This window comes from Dreissena polymorpha, chromosome 5, assembly GCF_020536995.1.
Source record: "Dreissena polymorpha isolate Duluth1 chromosome 5, UMN_Dpol_1.0, whole genome shotgun sequence".
NCBI classification, from domain to species: domain Eukaryota; kingdom Metazoa; phylum Mollusca; class Bivalvia; order Myida; family Dreissenidae; genus Dreissena; species Dreissena polymorpha.
In genome coordinates, this window is record NC_068359.1 from 72,424,971 (window position 1) to 72,431,039 (window position 6,069).

Here is a 6,069-nt window from a genome sequence, read left to right on the forward strand (position 1 = left end):
CTTTTACCACTAAGGCTAGGTCTTGAACACTTTGCACTGACATGTCCTTAGCCTCTTCAACCTTGTCAAGTGACTCTTTCACAAGATCTTTATTTGGCGTATCATCGCTTAAAATGTCTTTCATTTTATTACGCGCCCTGGTGAATGCTGCTTTACATCGTGATTTCTTCACTTTTAGTTCTACCAAATTCTCCTGAGGGGCCTCTTGAGGGGTGTCTTCATCTTCTTTGTCATCCATTGTGAGATGTAGAAATAGGCAAACCACGCTCTGCTACCAAATTGTTCTATAAGGTTCTATATTTAAATCCGCCTCAGGAAAAATAATAAACACACACTATTGCACTTTTCAACTATATGATACTTTTATTACACTATAATTATTTAAAGATTTCACAACATACTTTACTTTTCATATAAAGCATTAAAACAACTCTTTTCTATTATTCCTATTATTGCTATAAAATATTTCCATGTCTATGCTGCTTTCTCTATAAAACCTAAATTTGACTGAACTGAAACAAAGCTTATTCTAACAGCTATTTTAAATGTCAAAACATCTATTCAATTTGCTACAGGAAACAAGAGCATGGTGAAATTAATTCTCTTTCAACAGAGTGATATTTAAAGTAAACAACAGGCAACACAATGTTCTTATTAATTTCATGGTTAAATGCTATCCATTAATTTCCCTGCAGAACATTGACTATGAGGAAGCGTCATTGCAACCTTTTAGTTAACCTACAATTTATGTTGTATAACACTTTATATTTATTTCTATATTTAGAATATTACTTACAGATATTCCTTGAAGCAAACAGCGCAGACCCTGATGAGATGCCGCATCATGCGGCGTCTCATCTGTGTCTACACTGTTTGCAAAGGCCTTTTTAATAGACGCTGGACATACATGCGTTAATTATCCAATGAACAATTAACACTTCGGTACATATTAGAGTATTCTTTTACATAAAGATACACGATAGTGGGGGTTTGGGCATGTTGGGATTTCACTATTTCTTTCCCAGATAAATCTTGAGCACATAGTTCGTTTATTTATTTTGTTGAAAAATCAAGAATAAAATTTAAAAAAGAAAAAAAGGTAGCCCTCAGCAGGATTTGAACCACTGACTCCTGGACTCCTGGAGTAAAACATCTACCACTTGGACCACTCGAACCACTGACTCCTGGACTCCTGGAGTAAAACATCTACCACTTGGACCACTCGCCATCCTTCCGAATACAATGCAAGTTGTATTTTATACTTTGTATAAGCAATCCTTGTAGCTTCACAAAATATAACGACAACAACAGAACTCTCCAAATTATTAATTCGTTTCGCGTTGCAACGCTTTATAATTTTCGGGATTTTAAATAGTCAAACGATGCATATAATGGCTATTTAAGAGCATGGTAAGTGTTCAGTATCACTGTGTCCTCACAAATATCATAACTAATACGAAAATTTGCGAATCTGAAAAAACGTTTTTCAATTTTGTCAACTTACCCACACGTGAAAAGGCCCCTTTAAGTTGAGTTAAATTTTGCTGTTAATGTTAATGCCATATAAACGGAAGTTTTAATGTTTGATTGCTAGTTGTTACTTCCATAACACATCGAAACATAAATTATAAATGTTTATGCACGGTTGAATCATTCCACTTGATACATCTATAATTCGAGGACAATCCGCAAATTTAAAACTGCATGAAACAGAACATATCAAAGAAAAACAATGTAGCTACAACTTTTTTTTCTCATTTATACTATTTATACTTAAATATTACTCCAGACGAGTATTAAGTCTAATAATTTATCACAGAATGGGTTTACAATAACAACTTTTCCATGGAATTAATTTCTTAGGAATACATGGATAATTCAATAGTGTTTAGAATGTTCTCGTTTGTCTAGACAAAAACGATACAGGTGTATATTAGACTAGTAGTACATAACCAACGTGCACTGTTTTTAATGAATATGCTTATCAAATTGGTTTACATTTGAAACTGTGAAACGCGGTTATAAACAAGCTTACATTTGTGATGACAAGAATGTTGTCAAACATTTTGCAATTTTAAAGAAAGCAGATTTTTTGGTTTGTATAAACAATTTATGTAGCAAATTTTTTTATTTGAGTTTCACGGGAATCATTGACTGATACCGACTGTTGTGATAATAATTGTAAATGGTATATATAGTGTCATTTATAATGAAAACAATTTGAAATATGACTTATCCTTTAGTTTTATTTGGTAGTGAAATAATGTTGATTTATACATATCACAACATCTGCTCTTATGTATCAAATAACATGTCAACAAAAAAAGCTTTATTCAATGAACGATTTCGTAATGTTTCATCATTCTTATATTATCGATAAGTTTTGAAATACGAGTACCAACTATTGATAGAAGGTCACAGAGCGGTATTATTGTTTTGCCAATAAACAAACAATACGATATGTGGGGTAATTACACTTAACAACCACACAACGATACGGAGTTGTCCAATTTGCCCCCATTATCCGCTCTCATTAGACAATATCCGTGACAACGTTTGTCGATTACAGAATACCGTTAAAATCCAGAGGGCGACAATGCGATAGTGCGATAGTACGATGGCGACAATGCGTTAGTACGATGGCGACAATGCGATAGTACGATGGCGAAAATGCGACAACGCCATAGTACGATGGCGACAATGCGATAGTCATATCGTACTGTCGCCATCGTATCATGCCATTGTCGCAATAATACTATCGCATTGTCGACATCGTACTATCGCGTTGTCGTACTGTCGTCATCGTATTATCGCACTGTCGCCATCATATTGTTGCACTGTCGTCATAGTATAATCGCCCCATCGTATTGTCGCCATCGTATTATTGCACTGTCGCCAGCGTATTGTCGCATTGTCGTCATTGTATTATCGCACTATCGCATTGTCGCATTGTCGCCGTCGAACTATCGCACTGTCGCAATTGTATTGTCGCACTGTCGTCATCGCACTATCGCATTTTCGCCATCGTACTATTACGTTGTCGCATTGTCGCCATCGTACTTTCGCATTGTCGTCATCGTAATATCGCGTTGTCGCCATCGTACTATCGCATTGTCGCCATCGTACTTTCGCATTGTAGCCCTCTTGTTTTTAATGTGTAACCACGATGGCACTCACGGTATTCCGTTGTCGATACTTGCTTGTCAAAGGAAGCACAATAACATTAAGAGAACGTGTTCAATCAATGATTGATATCGCTTGGTATCAAATCGAAGTTGGGGTGCATATGTGTGAAACGTCTCAGGAATTGATAACAATTTATATCAAATTATTGATAGCAGTGAAAATCCATAAAGTATAGTATAAAGTACAAATGCAACAGTAAGTGTTTAGCATTTTCTGTGTTATTTGTAATTAAGGTTTTCAACATTGATTGATCTAATGTGTTAATTAATTCGTGTTGTTGTTATAAAAAGTATTATTTAAAATAATTATATATCGAGGTGTTGTGGTACTTAGTCGCTTTTTAGAATAACATGGGTACGAATATCCAATCTTCAACATTTCACGTCGCGGAAACCGACACGCATTTAGGAATTACTTTGAATCTGCCATGGAGCATCTTAAAACACGCAAAGCTCACGACTGAGTATATAGGATGAATTTATACAGTTTTCGATTAACGATTTCAACACTTAAATGAAAATTGATTACATTTAATATGTCATCTATACAACAGATACAATAATTCAAACACTATTTTAGGCAACCTAAAATTAAGTTATTCGATTAAAGGAACTTATTTCTGCGCAGCAGTCTTTCTGAGCATTGACATTGTATTTGATTTAAGTTCTCAACAATTTAATATTTGTTTCTGTTTATTATGCCATGGTTTGATATACAGAACATATAATACGAACAGTTATTGCAGTTGCCTTAGAGCTTCATAATGTTTATTATTTGGGTTGGTTATTTAATTCATTGTATATATAATATCGGGAATTATAACCCAGACACATTTTTTTTCTAACGAACACGAAACAATTCTTTCACCTTAATGCTAGAAATCGTCGATGTACGTATGGTTCTTTGAAGTGCAAATAGTTGACATTTATAACGAGATGTAACATGATTGACGTATGGAGTTTACGACCAATTTTCAATTCTTGTTACCTTTAAGATGATGTGAAAGTCTGCAAATGGTGAAGTATTGCGTTTTACTTGCTTAGTATAAACGTTCATATGTACACTGTTTACTTTCATTTAATTTTTACAAAAGCATTTCCAAAGAAAGATCTTGCTAACATCCGTTTTTTTCTGCGCATGTGCTTGATACCGTTTTCACAAAAAGTTCATTGGGCCATAATATATGTGTTGTGCATAATGTTAATCGATTGAAACCGTGCAGTAACTAGAAATATGAAGTTGACATTCGTCACACGGGCAATGCTCTGTAAAAGGAGGGTTAAATGCATGTGCGTAAAGTGTCGTCCCAGATTAGCTTGTGCATTTCGCACAAATACATGTGTATATGGTGCAATGCGGACAGCGCATATATTTAATCACACAATATACGTGATGATATGATGTTATACGTGAAATGATATTAAAATGGTTATTATATGATTATAACTAACAATTGAACTAACGATAAGATGACCCTTTGCACTCTTTGTCATTCTGTATACATGTCTGATTCAATTGTCAAGCATTATTTGTTTTCATTCACCAATGCAGTCTTAACATTCCCCATGAATTATTAACCATGATAAATAACGCCACCTTAATATGCATTCTTTCCGGCTATTAAATCCTGTTTCAAATTTATTTCTTATAAACGATAGACTACCAGCATTAGCTTTCGCACGCAAATGATAATTGCAGACAATGGCTGTCAGCAAACCAATCCTTAAAGAAACCATCAAGCGATTTTCAAATTTCCAAGAACGCATAATTTCTCCCAGAGTTGACAGATATTAGCGTCGCTCTCACAATCGGCATCAGTCTCAACGTTCGATATATTTGTTTAATCACTTTGGTATCAGAGATGCGTTGGAAAGCAATAGTATATACACGACGAAAGTTTTCACTACCGGATTAAAGATAATTTACGTGTTTATATTGGTGGTAAAAAGGTGAAGGCGACACATAGTATTCAAGCATGCGCTATATATTCCTTAATAATTCTGAACCTTTATTACTCAGGTACATATGCTTTTTTGTAAGATATTAAATATTTGTTATTTATTCATATGACAAATCACTTCATTTTGCTTTTATGCATTTGTCATTTATTAATTTAATTTTTATATTTCATTTAAATACACACATAAGATTCTATAATAAATGTACATTTAACAAATAGTTTTCTGTTTTGCAACGTCATGCATTAACAAAAAGTATCTTGCCATTTAAGTAAAAATGATTGCATTTCGGTTTGGTTCTTGCGAGAGAAAGGACAGATAACTGTATGCAAATATAGCGGATAAAAATATCAATTTAAGAAGATTTGTTTATCATATAACATATTTTAGATGTCGTAAATTCTATTTTTTTCGTGCAAGTATGTTATGTTTGATTATGTAATCGTCATAAATATGTAAGGTAGTTTAAGTGGTGTTTACACAGCTTGTCTATTTTGCTAGAGGTAGTAAAACAGTGCTGCGACAATATTTTCTTGAATCCACTTACCCGTTTATAAAGTGTACACAATTCAACAATTTTTGGCATATACAAATCTGCTAGTTTGTGTCTCAGACGATACGATGCAGAATTTTAGATTCAAATGATACATATCCAGTGTATGAAGTTTCACCAATACATATATATTTTTTACAGGATTTAATGTCGGTGTTCATATTGTAACATTATGGTTAGAAATTGTAGGTGGAATATGTGGGTTTACCTCATGTAAGAAATATTGAAAATTTTATCATTTTAGCAGAAACACTCGTTAAAAATTTCATTAATAATTTGCAGATTTTCATCATATATATGATTTAGTCACTTAGATTTTTCATGTTTGCGTGTTTGATTTTTTCATCGTATGTGTTTATATGTTTGCGTTTA